This window comes from Mastomys coucha, unplaced genomic scaffold (genome assembly GCF_008632895.1).
Source record: "Mastomys coucha isolate ucsf_1 unplaced genomic scaffold, UCSF_Mcou_1 pScaffold10, whole genome shotgun sequence".
In the NCBI taxonomy this organism is placed as follows: Eukaryota; Metazoa; Chordata; class Mammalia; order Rodentia; family Muridae; genus Mastomys; species Mastomys coucha.
Window position 1 is genome coordinate 3814849 of NW_022196892.1, and position 15730 is coordinate 3830578.

Consider the following 15730-nt stretch of genomic DNA (forward strand, 5'->3'; position numbering starts at 1 on the left):
GCAGACATGGTTTATGGCTCAGTTGAAAAGCACTTGCAAAGCATTCATGAGGCCATCGTTCAGTCCACAGTACCATGAGAGTGGAGAGAGGAGGACCAGAGATGAGGAGACAGGCAGAAGGGATGAGTAAGAAGGGCAGAGGAGGGCAGAAGAGTGTGAAAGAATGCTGAGTCTGGATGTCCTTCCTGTACACCCTCCTGAGGGTGGGGAATATCCACCAAGTCAAGTCACCCCACATGTCAGAATTCAGATCATTTTTATCACAAAGATGTGGTTGTCTTTTTCAACTTATCCCCCTACCAGAGTAGAAGCTAGCAGCCATACTACGTGTTCACTTGGTACTCTTTCATTCTACACAATCTGAGACCTTGCAGGTCAGGCACACTCTCGGCCACAGTAGAGGAAGACTGATGACATGGCCAAGGAAACATATGATCTAAAGTTCTGAGCCAAGTGTGCATGCCTAGGTAAATAGACAAGAATAAAATCAAATCCAAAATAAAATCACAGTTTTGGTAGACTTACTCTCTTAAAGCTTACCTATAAATGACAATAAGAACTAAATTTGAAAATATATGACAGTAAATACTTGTTATATGTGCATCAGAAGAAAAAGTATTATAATGATCTATATAGTTTTGTTATTAACAAATAATCTATAAAGCCCCACAAAGGAGAAAAGCATATTTTAAAGGTTAGAATATTAGCTGTAATTTTCTTTAGAATTAGAAAGTATTTGTTTTTATACTTTTGCTTTTCTAGTTTTTTCAGTTTTCTATGCCAGATATATATTCTTTATACTCTTCAGAAGATTTGTGTTTGTTTTTATTTTTATTACATTTACTTATTTACTTAATTGTGGGGGTATGTTGTATGTATGTACGTATGTATGTACATATGTATGTATGCATGCATGTATGTATGTGCAGGCATGCCTCAGCACATTTGTGAAAGTCAGAGGACAAATTTCAGGGGTTGGTTCTCTCCTTCCACATTGAGCATGGGCTAAAATTTAGCTTACAGGCTTGGTAACAAATGCCTTAGTACATTGACCCATCTCACTAGCTCAGAAACTTTTGGTTTTAATGGAGAAAAAGTTGCACTCATAATTCTGCATACATGAGATCATCAAAAACAAACAGAGCTGATAGGCTTGCATGGCTGTAACAACTTGTTCTTAATACCACAGGACAATATTATTTTTGCACCTTAAATCTTATTTGTGGGTGGCATGAGGGATGTTAATGCACAGAAAAGAACTATATTATCTTAGTTAGAGTTAGTATTGCTATGGTGAAACACTGGGACCAAAAGCAAGTTGGGTAGGAAAGGGCTTATTTCAGCTTACACTGAAGGAAGGCAGAGCAGGAACCTGGAGACAGGAGCTAACCCAGAGGCCATAGAGGAATACTGCTTACTGGCTTGCTCCCCATGGCTTGTTCAGTCTGCTTTTCTATACAGCCCAGGACAACCAGCCCAGGGCTGGCCCCACCCACAATGGGCTGGGCCCTCCCCCATCAATCACTAATTAAGAAACTGCCCTACAGACTCCCCCAATCTGTTGGAGGCATTTTCTTAATTGGAGCTTTTCACTATCAGATGTCAAGTTAATATAGAATTATCTAGCACACACAGGCCAAACTAGCTCTGGGAAGACGACAGAAGTCATCTCCACAACAGACCAAACCAGATATAAGAAACATGTTCCAGACAGCCTTCACAATGATCATCGAAACTTGTGAACTCACACACATCTGCAATGTTATTAATTGGTCTCTTGCTGTTTGTATTCAACAGTTCTTGAACTCATGGAATCTGTAATGGTGTTCTGTACATGTTGATGTTCTGTGAAAGGAGATTGTTCTTTAAAACATAAACAGGTAGAGACAGATGCTAGCAACTGTAATCACAGCTGCTTTTCTATGCTTACTGTAACCCTGGCATCAGGCTAGCCATCACACACACATTATTTTATTGAATTCTGAGTCTCCTGAAGTATGTTCCATTACTCTCATACTTAGGAAGAAGGAAAGTGAAGAGAGAGATGGAAGAAGCTCACCCAAGATCATAGTACAAAACAGAAGTGGCCTCACAGCCAGGGACAGGTAATTGCTGCCTCGTCCCTTCCCTTGGGACCACTAGGACATCTTCAAGTCACATAATGGATATTTTTCTCCAAGAACAAGGGCATGCAAAATGGGAGTTTTAATAACCTCTATGTATCCTTTTAGCTATCATTTCCCTTTTTTCCAAGAATGAAAGGCTCACAGGGAGGAACTATTTCAAAAATATTCCTTTCAGGGTGGTAAAAAAAAAAACAAAACAAAAAAAACAACTGTTATATATTATTTGATTATTTCCCCATCACATTTTGTCTTGAGCCTTATACTTCAAAAAAAAAATGCATGTGGTACCATATTTGTCTCTTCCAAAGTCTCAAGAGATTCCATATAGAAAACTGTGGGCAGAAAAATACTCCTTCTGATGAACTAACTCACTGTGGTTTAAGATTCAGAAAATCGTGGAAAGAGGAATAGGCATGCATGCTTCCTTAGAGTCATGGTGTTTATCTAAACTAATTCAGTGCTTGTTTTGCATATATTCACTACCTCCACAGTTTGCAAGTGGTTGGGAAAGAAGCTCTAATGTTGAGAACCTCAGGTGGAAAAGTCACAAATGGGAGCAGGTTGGTGTGAAGCAACCACAAGTACACAATCAAGGGGGTGTGGTTCTGTTAGTTCATGTGCGTGTAAATGCTGTGTTGGGAGGATGAATTCAAGTAAGATGCCACATTCTTACTCAATCTTTGAATCAGAGTGACTTACTCATGGGGACCTTTAAAAACTGAGAGTCATAGGCTTCAGCTTCGGAGACGATGTACACCTTAAGCATCTGGGGACATGGATAAAACATGATCATAATTTGAATACTGGCATCATGTGATTTATACTTTCAGAGCAACCAGAGTAGATAAGTTGAAAGCATTGGATCTAGGATTTGTAGAGATTAAGTTTGAATTGTAGCCTCTCTGTTTACATACACAGTGTCCTTAGACAAGCAACCTATTCTCTCTAGACGTCTATTTCTCCTTGTGTAAAATGGGAAGATGGGGAGATTATTTCTCCATGTTGCAAGCAGTTTCAAAAGTTAAATAGTTTTATATAACATGTTTAACTTCCTGTGATTATGAAATCCCCCAAATTTCTGCATTTCAAAACATGAGAAGGTCAGGGGAATCTATTGCCCAGTGTGCTAGTAGTTGGCACAATAATTATAATTGGTCTCCTTGATCCATTCATACATCAAATAAGTAAATAAACAAAGAAACGCCAAAGCACAGAAGACAAATTAATTTCTTATCTAAATAGTTCACACTAAACTGTAATCTTTGACAATGCATTAGTTGGATTGTCAATATCTAAGGCATACAGAATTTTCTCACAACTGTATTATATTACAATTTTTATAACACATCAAGGTAAGATGTGATTTGATGTTGGGATCATGGTTTTGGGGGGATTTGCTTATGCTATAGTCATATAAAATGCTAACTATATAAAAGATGGTGAGGGTAAACATGAATATCTTGAGGTATTTTATATTTTTTCCTATAAACTTGACATTATTTGCTCCAAACATTTATTCAAATCACAAAAGAAAAGAGAAGTGATAAATCCAGATATAATTATTAATATTTGTGATCCCAGTCTTAGAAGGTAAATGCAGAAGGACCAGCCTGAGCTACATAAGGACTCCCAAGAGAATAATTCAATCCAAAGTTTCAATAGAGTATCACTATATATCTCAGCATCATGACTAGACCAGAAGAGGAGTGACTACCAGGATGCTGAGTGACTGGAAATTAGTAATAGGCATGCACTTTTATAAAATTTCCTTGTATTTAAACTTAAAGTAGCAGCAGCAATGAGACAAATTCTTACCAGCAAAAATTCCATGGCAAGAGTACATGTATGTTATGAAAAATGCAAGGCCAGGAATAATCAGTATCTTTTTATGGTAGCCCCAAACTAGAACAACTCCAACAGCCATGGGGTAAATAATTTGTAACCAGGCATTTAACAAAATTATATTTTTTCATTAATATGTATATTGTGATATATAGCATATGTAATATGTATGTGAAAAAAGAAACTACTGTAACAAAAATATGAATGGGTCTCACAGACATAATGTTGAAAAGAAGAGTAGACATTTCATGGCTCTATTTAAATGAATTTCAAAAGTAGATAAGGTATCAGTGGTGATGAGGGTTTGGTAGAGCGATTACTTATCAGGAGGATCATGACTGGAAGAGGCAAGAAGGAGTGTCGAGTGGTGTAAGTGTTATTCTGTGTCTCTGTCTCACTGGGAACAGCAGTGTGGTCACTTTATAAAACATGCTTGAGAGGTGCCCTTCCGATTTATTCCACCAAATGCATTGTAAATTAGCTTTTTTTTTTTTTTAGGTGTAATTGTAGCGAAAGCTTAGTCAGTAAAGGGCTCGCATGCCAGTGTGATAGACTGACTTTCATCTCCAATCTCCACCTTTTAAATTTTGGGCATAGTGGCACATGCTCTTAATAGCAGGGATCATGGACAGGGTGCCCTTCAAGGACATTTCCCCAGCCAGCCACTTCCTCCAAATAGTCCCTATCCCTTGCAACTTCCTCTACCACTTCAAATAACACCACCAGGGAACTAAGCATCTGTATGAGAGTACAGGGGTAAGGAACGGAGCACAGACATTTCATATTCAAATCATTGCATCATGATACACTTGTCAAGATTTAGGAACATCTGTTGTGATATGGTGCCTTCTGGGCATGGTAGGACCATTTCTCCTGTGAATTTACAACAGCTATGGTTGCCTGTGCAGGACCTGTACAAGATTAAGCCAATCAGCACTCCAACATGAGTATGGGCTCATAAGGACCCACCCCTAGCTAAAGAGTTACTGAGAGTAGGTGGCTGTTAGAGGTTGGGGGTTGTGTTTTTTAAGAGATGTGCCCCCCCTTATTAGGCTGCCTGTGCTCCAATGGAAGGCAATACATCAGCATATTGGCATCACTAATTGAACTCAGTAAGTTACCCACACCCTGCCCTATTAACCTCTTAAGGTTAACAGGAAGAGCAAGAGGGAATTTTGGGAATAGTAGTCAGAGGTGGAATTAGATACAATTGAAAAGGTATGAAAGTCTCAATAACAAATTTTAAAAGAAAACTTCCTAACTTATTTTGGTGTAAACTTCAGGGTTAGTTTGGATTTCTCTTGTTTTTCAACTAATAGTAGTCCTTATTCTTTTCCTTAATTCCAACCACAATATCATATCATATTTAGCCATTTCTTGCTAGTCATCTTTGGTTCACTATTTCTCAGCCTTTTCTTGGTTTTCATGACAATTTTAAGAATTATCAGACAGGTATTTTGTAGCATTCTCCTCAATTTGAAGTTATGGGAGTGCATGATTAGGTAGGAATTAAAGCTGTTTTAAATGAATACTCTTGGCAGAGTTCCCTTCCTTCTGAAGTCTATCAGGGTTATATAATACCCCTGTGACTTAGTGCTCAAGGTGTTCAACTTGGATCCTTGGTTGTTTAGCCAGGCTTGGGCTCCTCTGTGGCATTGTTATCCTTCATTTCCTGTTCTATTTCCTAAGCATGAATCATCTAAAGCAGATACAATACGACATCTTTGCCTTGGAGTTCATAGTTTATGAATGTGGTGTGACTCTTGCATTGTATGATACATGTGTGTCACTAACTTTCTATAGACAGAGGATATGTCCTGTGTGATTTTGGTCATTTGATGTTTTCAACACTCTCTTGATGACTGGAACACAGCCCACTTAGACAAAATGTTCTTTCTGTGATTGAAAAGGAATGCATATGTTTTTGCATTCCTTGCAAGAAGCACAATGCATGTCCACACACAGTTACACCCAGAGAGACACATAAGACACACAGAGAGATACACAAATACACAGACAGACACACAGAGAGAGACAGACACACAATGTTTGTCCCATTGAGGTTTTGTAGAATTTCATGAATCTGCAGTTGAATAGACCTCATTCATTTCAAAGGTTTCTTTACTAATGTATCTATGAATGTTTCCTTTCCTTTGTTTTCCTAGCCTCTTCTTTGGCAACTTCAGTTAGACACACAGTAGGAACTTTAACTGAGTTCGATAAGCACTCTTTGCTCCTTTCTGTATTTCCCATCCTATTTCCTCTCTGCCCTTCAGACATAACATCACCCCTTGCCTCCTCAGCTCCCGAAGTCTCCCTCCCATTGTCACACTCATGGCTAAGCTCATCTCTTGACTTTTTAATCCTTGTTGCTCTGCATTTTCCATCTTGCGTGTTTCTGTAGATTCTAATTTTCTCATGACAGTCTCTGTTTTCAATGTACATCCTCTAATGTATTAATTATACTTGGTTTAAAGCTGTAATTTTGTAAACTTCAAACCTCTACCTCATGTGCTTGCTTCAGTGGCACACACACTAAAATTGGAACAGTGCAGAGAAGAGTTCTATGGCTGAAGCAAAGCACATATGACCTCACCAAGCAGTCCATATCTGGGGGGCAGAAAGGCTTGAACGGGGAGAGGTGCAGTAGTATGTGGGATGCCAGAGGCAGAGGGGAAAGCTAATCCAAAGGAAGAATTATGGCAACCCATTCAGATTTAATCCACAACTTACTCACAACCTAGTCAAAAATAATAATCATTTCTGCCACCATAATAATTGCTGGCATAAGCCCTACATAAGATCAGGCCAGCCAAAATACCAGCATAGGTGGCAGAAATGATCTCCAGACCTCATCTCCATTGAGAAACTGCTGGCTGTTGATAGTTTCTAGGGGGAAAAAAATCAATCTTTTCTGAATATGTGGCCAAATTAGGAACCCTATGTTTCAGGTGGTGTCCCCACACCCTTGCACTCTGGGTAGCACTAAATAGACTTATCAGAGATTTGAAGTTGGGAGGAGTATATCAGAGGGATATGAAGGGGGGTTGAAAGAGAAAGTGGTGGTTACATGTGATCATATTTTGTTGCATGCATATATATATATATATATATATAATTTTCAAGAATAAAGAAATATTCAAAAGTCTAATCCACATTGCCAATTCTTTTCCCTTTTGGTTTCTGTCATTTGTCCTTCCTTGTGTCCTCACAAGTTGAAAATTTTAATTGGATGTTAACAAAAAATAAAAAAAACACTATTGCAGATACTTCAGAAGTTACTATGTTTCTTCAAAGTTATTATTTTCTTGTGCTTAACAAATGAGAAACCCTAGTCCAGTCATAAGCTTAAATAATTGAAGGACATCTTCAAGACCTTATGAGCAGGGAACTGTCACCTGATTCTCCCTATCACCAGCGAAAGTGGGGAAGAAGTCTCATTCAAAAGGCTACAAAATGTCAAGACAGTGGTACACACCTTTGATGCCAGCACTCGGAAGTGGAAGCAAGAGGACCAGCACAAGTTTGAGACAAGCCTGAGCTACATAGCAAGGCTCTAGAAGGAAGAAAAGCCCAGGGAATTTTCAGTGACTTTTGGCAGTCTGTAAATGATAGTGTTGTCTCCTCCACCCTGTGAGGCTTCTAAAATCACTAAATTGCTTTTTTGCCCTTTGAATAACTGCAGGTTTTTTTTCTTACCCTTCTCTCATTGCTTAGTCTCAGTGGTTTTTTTAGAACCTCAGCACAAGCCTTCTTAACTCTGCAAGTCTTGCCCTTGTAACTTGTATTTTACATGCCTGTAAAACCAGCACCAAGTTCTGCAGCCTGCTTAAGTTACAGCCTGTCCACCTTGGATCCCTTCCTGACTTAACCTGGGGAAACTATTTGATAGGCAGTCACTTTCAAGCAGGGTCTACCTGAAGTCTCTCTTTTCCCTCCCCTTTCAAATGAATCTGTACTGTTAACCATGTAGCTCTCAGTGGTTAGAGTTCTCCCCTCAAGACATGTGTCCCATTGCTCTAGCGCAATGTCTATGGCTTCTCTTTAATGTCAGTAATCTTTCTAGAAATGACAGATGCTTTGTCCATAAGAGCTTTTCCTATAACTTCAAACGCTACCATGATCCTTTCTTCATCAAACTGCAAATTTGCCTCATCTTTCAGCTATTCCTCACTGTAAATACAACTGAAAGCATTGAGCAACAACCATGCCAAAGCCTGAATGCTACAGTCTTGAAATCTCTTGGCCTCACTCATATTTTCAGGCCATGAGCAGCATATATCCAGATTGTTTGCCAAAATATCATACATTGGCTCTAAACATTTCTCCCGCAAATCAGTTCAAAAGACATAAGAACCACATGGTCAAGTTTCTCATAGCAACAGCAGTGAATTCACTTCTTGCTACCAATTTTCTATCATTGTAACCAAATACTTTACAGAAGCAACATAAGGTAGAAAGAATTTGTTTGGGCTCATGGTTTGAAGGGACACAGTCCATTATGGTGGAGAAGGTATGGTAGGAGGCAACTCTATGCAAGCAGGAGTGTGTGGATGGAGAGCCTCACATGTCAGCAAAACAATAAATAGAGGATAAACCAGATGTATAGAAAGAGGTCTCAAGGCCCTGCTTGTAGCAGCCTGCTTACTCTGGATAGATCTCCTACTTCCAATAATTCCACACCTCCCAATACAATAGTACCAATATTAATATCTTAGTTACTTTTCCTGTTGCTGTGATAAAATGCCCTGACAAAAATAACTTAAAGGAAAAATAATTTATTCTGTTTAACAGTGCACTGAATAGTTTTATGTCAACTTGACTCAAGCTAAGGTCATCTGAGAGGAAGGAACCTCAATTAAGAGTTAATTAATACCTCCAAAAGACTGAGTTATAGACAAGCCTGGAAAGCACTGTATCAATTAGTGATTGATGGGGGAGGACCCAGCCCATTGTGAGTGGTGCCATCCCTAGGCTGTGTCCTGGGTTCTATAAGAAAGCAAGCTGAGCAAGCCATGAGGACCAAGGCAGTAATCAGTACATCTCCGTGGCCTCTGCATCAACTCCTGCCTCCAGATTCCTGCCCTGCTTGAGTTCCTGTCCTGACTTCCATTGATGATGAGCAGTGATAAGGAAGTATAAACCAAATACACCCTTTTCTCCTCAACTTGCGTTTTAGTCATGGTGTTTCCTCACAGCAATAGAAACCCTAACTAAGAAACATAGTGTGAGGTATATAGCTCATTGTGGTGGGGAAGTCAAGGTATCAGGAACTAGAGTCATCTGGCCATGCTGCATCCATAATCAGGAAGCAGAGAATGAATGCTGTGCTCAGCTTGGTTTCTCTTTCCCATACAGTTTAGATCCTACCCTAGAGAATGGCCCTACTCATGGTGTATAGGTCTTCCCATATCAAGTAACCAACCTGGGATAATTCTAATAGCCAGGTCCAAAGGCTGGTCTTCCAGCCTATACTTTATCAAGCTGACAATTGAGACTAACCATTACACTAGTAACTGAACACAGATTCAAAAACATGAACCTATGATTATGCTATGAACTATGAACACATGTGGAGAATCGATGGATGGATGGACGGATGGACAGACAGACAGACAGACAGGCAGATAGAAAGATAGGACAAGTAGACTCAATCCCCTATACTTACTTTAAGGTAACCTAAGTAATATCATTTCATATCTTCCAGTTCAATATCATTTCCTCTCTACAATACCTTTTAGCAAATTCTTCCCCATTCCTACAAAAATTAGCCCCTCATGTATCTATAGTATAATACTTATCTAGGGATAAAATGATTTTTCAATTCTTTTATTCTAAAACATAATGGGCAACATGTCTCTTTCACATGAACTTCATGAAGTACCCATTTATATTTTATTCACTAAGCAATTTCTAGAATACCTATTAAGTAGCCCCCCAAGGACTAGGAAATGCAGATGGTTCATTAGGATTCTTTGTTTATTTCAACTGGAAGAATTTACAGAGTCCATGATTTATTAGGTTGCTGTAGCAAACACATCTGGTGCCCTGAGTCAAATACATCCACCCTTTCATCTGATGTTAACCAGGTTGGAATAGATAATGCAGAAAGGCTACATGTTTAAGAGCCTTTCTTTCACTCACACTGAGAGCCTTTTCTGCTCTATTCTGTCTTGAATGCTAACAGAATGCTAGTCCATATAAAAATCCATAGAAAGAATAGGAGACAATCTTGACCAATGGACAAGAAGCTCCTTCCGAACCACTGTGTAATTTTAAAGGGCATTGCAGGATCCAATAGAAATAAGACTGGCTGGCCAAAGCCTAAAAATACTCCCCTTCTCTTTCTTTCTCCCCATCCTGCCCCTGCTTTCTCCTTTTTTCTCTCTCCTACTCCCTTTTTCTCATTTCTTTTACATCCCTAAGACCACCTTTTAAAGGAACCTATATGACAACCAAACATAAAATTTTTGCATTTATAATTCACCCTTCTTTTAAGTCTTCTCGTGTCCAGCTTCACATAGGTAGCTACTCCTTAAGCCCCTCTTTCTATGGCTATCTCCCTAGAGCATAAGACAATTAACCAGTAAATGTGTTCTATTACAGTGCCATCTAGTGGCAAGGATGAATCACAGCTTATGGCATCTGTGTGACCATGATACAGCTATGAAATGGAAACATTAGTGGTTTCACGTGCCATTGGATAGACAGGGGCACTCAAGAGCAGGCAATCTTACTACAGTCCTACTGAAGGTCAAAAAGATAAACGTTTGTGGGAGGATATTAAAAAGATGGGATGATTTTATGATATGTAGGCAACACATGCGAAGATAAAGATAATCAAATCTCACACATGATGAAACAAAAGCTAACCATGGACAAGGTCAGGTAGAATTTTGCCTCTATGTTTCCATTTAGCCACAGGCAGAAGGCCGTAATAAACACAAAAAGTTGGTTGTCACAGTACACAAATCTGCCTCTAACAGTTAATGGTAAAGAGATCTCTACATAGAATAAAAAATTGACTAGTGGCATGTAAAGGTAATAATAGCAGGTATCATCCGATGAGTGTGTCTTATGGCCTGGCTTGATGTTTTCCATGTGATCTCATTGAAGTCTCACAAGAGCCTTGAAATATGAGTTTCACTCATGTCTTATGACTAACAGCTTCATCTTTTCAAGAAGAATAAAAGGAGATAAAATAATTCCTCAAGTTCTTGAGGTCATAGACATGGTGAAGAGCCAAAAGCAGTCAAGGAGGACTCTGCACACAAAGTCTACTCCTTCGCACAGCTTATGACTCATGCAGCATTAGCAGTCATGATGAATTTTGTACTTGGTAATAAGAGTTATCTATGAGTACCCCTTCATTCTGAAGTGGGGTGCTGACATAGTCATGGTGATACATTGCCTCGGGTCATCTAGAAATGGACTGCTGAAACTAAGATTCTTGCTCACTGGACTCTACACAAAACATGGATTCTTTCTCTTGATGGACTTCTTCCAGCAATTAATTTATATCCTCAAGCAAATGATCTATTTGCATTATCTTAGCTTTATATGACTGAAAATGCTATTATTAGACAAGCTAATCTACAGAACTATGAGAAAACTTTACTCCAGAAATTTAACTCAGCAACATCTTCTGACAGTAAGTTTTGAGGTTCAGTCAAGTTGGGGTACATTAGAAGTGGTCAGCATATGCTGTGCTCAAAGCTCATCTAACACAAGACTCAAGGATGAGATGGACTGACAATTAAGGTGTATTTGAACCTCATCATGAAAAGAGAGTATATCTCAGATAGAAGAAAAGGACTTCAGGATTCTACTGTACATCACCAGCACAACCTTGGACAGGATATTTAGCCTGTCTGAGATTTTTTTCTACAGTGTTCATTCAATGGGAAAAAACAAAACCAATCTCACAAAACAGTGGTAAGGATTTATCCACACACTTTAGAGCAACACATTATACACAGTGAAACTTCTGAGTTTTTTTTATTTTATTTCTTCTTTCCTGTATCAAAAAGAATTTTGATGTTGTTTCTGAAAATGATCTCAAAAGTGTCTTCTCTCCTTCACTTTTCTCTAGCCCTATGAAGAAAAACTTTTACAGCTAGTTGAACACCTCATAGCACTTCAAAAGTGAACACTTCAGAAATAGTGAGGTTAGCCAGTAGGGACTCGTTTAGCACAGCTAACAACTTACAAATGCAAATGCTGTCTGATCTAGCAATCTACCTATGGGAAATTATCCTACAGATAAATAATGTATTACAAAACTGTGCATTGCAACAATAATTTCCATAAGAAAAGATCTTTTAAGATCTAAATGTCCATCAATAGAGTTTTCGTTATTTAAATTATGATACATGAAACTCTATATAGCAAGAAAATACACAGCTAGAAAAAAATCCCAGGGCACATTTTTGAGTGAGAAAAGCAGAGAACAGAACATTTTTGTATGATATGCTATCATTGTATAAAAGAAAGGAAATAAATATATGTTAATATTTGTTTATTATGTTCAAAAATAACTAGAAAGATATTCAAAGAATGAGGGGTTCTAGAGAGTATGGTGAGGGAAAACTGGATTCAAGAATAAAATGAGTAAAAAAGCAGATTCTTATTCTATCTTATTTTTCAAAAGTGGCAAGGTGCAGAGAGACAACTCAGCTAATAATGGCATTTTCATACAAATCTATTGACCTAAGTTCAATCTCTGAGCCCACAATGGGAGGAGATCACTGGTTCTGGAAAGTTACCTACTGACCCCCATGTGTTTATGTGTGTGTTCTGTGGCATATGCACTCCCACACACATCATGCATATATATATATATATATATATATATATATACATATATAACAATAATAATACATTTAAATACAAGAGTGGCAAAAATTTTAAATAAGTAAGTTTTAAAAGTATTTAAAATATTTTCAACTTCTGCTATTCCGTCATGCTTTCCATTTCCTCTGCAGTGGTTAATCTTCACTGTGAGCTTGGCTTAGATTTCAAACCTCTCTGGAAACACACTTATGAGTGTGCTGATGAGGATGCTTCCGGAGAGCCTAACTGAGGAAGAGCAGCCCACCATGACTGTAGGTGGCCCTATTCCACAAAGTGGAGCTCTAGATGGAATAAACAGGAGAAAGTAATTTGATTTCCGGCATTCACATTTCTGCTTCCTGCTGTGGTCAACCTGACTGAGTTTGCATCTGACCTATAGAAGGAAGGTGGAAGCTGTGGGTCTGGGGAGCCTTAGAGAACTCTGAACAGTACTCAATAGGCCATTTATGTGAGAGTTTGGAAGACCAGAATGTCGAGAAAATTCCAAATGGTGATAGCTTGATCACAGGTTAGAGAATTGGGCTAGATTCTACTTGATATATTCTAATGAAGAATTTTCCTACATTCTGCTCATGGCCTGAGAACTTGCAGTGAGGCTAGACTGAAAAATAGGGGCTCACATCTATGGCAGTAGAAGCCTCAAGGTGACATTGTGTTCAGGTTATGCCACGCCTTCTGCTCACTATTCTAATGCATATCTACAATGAGAAAGGGCTTCTGAGTACAACAAAAAGGCATGAAAATGGCAAAGAGAGGGAAGGAAGCTTAACACAGCAAGCAAGCACACTGCAATAAAAGTGTCTATAGTTGTCAAGGTGATTCATGCCCATGAATTTATAAAGCCTCACATTCTTCATGGGAGCAATGGAAAAGCACAGAAGGCAAGAACTCACTCATTGAGTTCCCCACCATATGAACAGCAAATTCATTTAAAAGAGGGGAGGCTGGATTGAGTATGCCATTGAAGGAATTACCCCACTTTAACAAAAGTTTAGGGAAGTGTTCTCTCAGGTTCAACCCTAAAAGCACACAGAAGACACAGCAACTGTGTGATCCATGTCTGTCAAGGGTATCCAACCTTTTGACTCTGTGAATGACCTTGTGGCCTGTCAATGTCTTATGACTCCTTCAGAGCTATTGTGGGGTACATGAAACCTACACACAGAATCTTGCCACAATCTAGCTCAGGAGAGCCATGAACTCATATTATCCTTGTGTTTCAGCCTTTCAGATTATAGGTATGGGACACAAACCTCTGACAAATTACACAATATATTTCTAAATAATCCATGTTCTATTTTCAAATGGAATCACATGAACATTTATAGTGTGCTAAAGTTTTGCTGAAAATGGAAAAGACACGTTAAATGGTGGTGATGCTCATAATGAAGAAAATGCTAAAACCAAAGAGTAAATTCTCTTCATAAGAATCTAGAGAAAGTTTCTTCTCCGGGAAAACACCAAATGGCGGATGATGCCGCCTATGCAGCAGGAGGGCCCGGAGGACGTTGGGGCCCAGGATTAGGAGGCTGCAGAGGCTTCCTCGGAGGATTCGGCAGCGGTCTTAGGGGCCGGGGGTCATGGTTAAGGCTGTGGCCGTGGTCGAGGCCTCAGGGCTCGCAGAGGTAAAGCTGAAGACAAGGAGTTGATCCCCGTCACCAAGCTGGACCGCCTGGTTAAGGACATGAAGATCTAGTCTTTGGAGGAGATCTACCTATTCTCCCTGCCCATTAAGGAGTCTGAGATCATTGACTTTTTCCTAGGTGCATGCCTAAAGGATGAGGTTCTGAAAATCATGCCAGTGCAGAAGCAGACTCGGGCTGGCCAGCAGACCAGGTTCAAGGCATTCATCGCTATTGGGGACTACAATGGTCACGCTGGTCTTGGTGTTAAGTGCTCCAAAGAGGTTGCCACTGCCATCTGAGGGGCCATCATCTTGGCCAAGCTTTCCATCGTCCCTGTGTGGAGAGGCTACTGGGGGAACAAGATTAGCAAGCCCTACACTGTTGCATGCAAGGTGACAGGCCACTGTGGTTCTGTGCTGGTGGGTCTCATCCTTGCACCCAGACGCACTGGCATTGTGTCTGCTCCTGATGATGGCCGGTATAGATGACTGCTACATTTCAGCCAGAGGCTGCACTGCCACCCTAGGCAACTTTACCAAGGCCACCTTTGATGCCATCTCCAAGACCTACAGCTACCTGACCCCTGACCTCTGGAAAGAGACTGTGTTCACCAAGTCTCCTTACCAGGGATTCACTGATCATCTTGTGAAAACCCACACTATAGTCTCTGTTCAGAGGACCCAGGCTCCTGCTGCGGCTACCACATAAGAGTTTTTGTATGAAAAAAATAAATGAATTAAGTCTGTTAAAAAAAAAAAGAATCTAGGAAAAACAGAATTATATGAAAAGTAAATAGAAGAATAGAAAGCAATGACATATGAAACAAAGATGATGGAAAATTTCAGAACAAAAACTTGGTTCTATATAAAGAGTAACCATACTGATAAGATCACTAATTATGCTGGCAAAAAATAAGAGAAAAATCGGAAATTATTACTATGATAAATGGGGGAAGGCTTTTGTATTTTTTTTCCTTCTGAAATTAACAGTATAATACAGAATGTTACAAACAATTTTTACCCCCACAACATTGACAAGCCATACAAAATGAGCAATTTCCCCCTTTTTTATTACATTTGGGGGTGTGTACAGCCACTCTTGCACACATATGTGTGCCCATGTGCCATGATGTGCTTGTGGAAGTCAAAGGACAATTTGTGGGACCTGGGCCTCTTATTCTTCTATGTGGGTCCATGGCATTGAGCTCATGTCATCAGGCTTAACAGCCAGCACCTTTACCTGTTGAGCCATCTAGATGGCCCCCTAAATTAACATATTTTTAAA

At 39.4% G+C, this 15730-nt stretch overlaps 1 pseudogene; it reads left to right on the forward strand.

The window, feature by feature from the left end:
* The first annotated feature begins 14295 nt into the window (after window positions 1–14295).
* LOC116073398 lies at window positions 14296–15154 on the forward strand (annotated as a pseudogene).
* The last annotated feature ends 576 nt before the right edge of the window (window positions 15155–15730 follow it).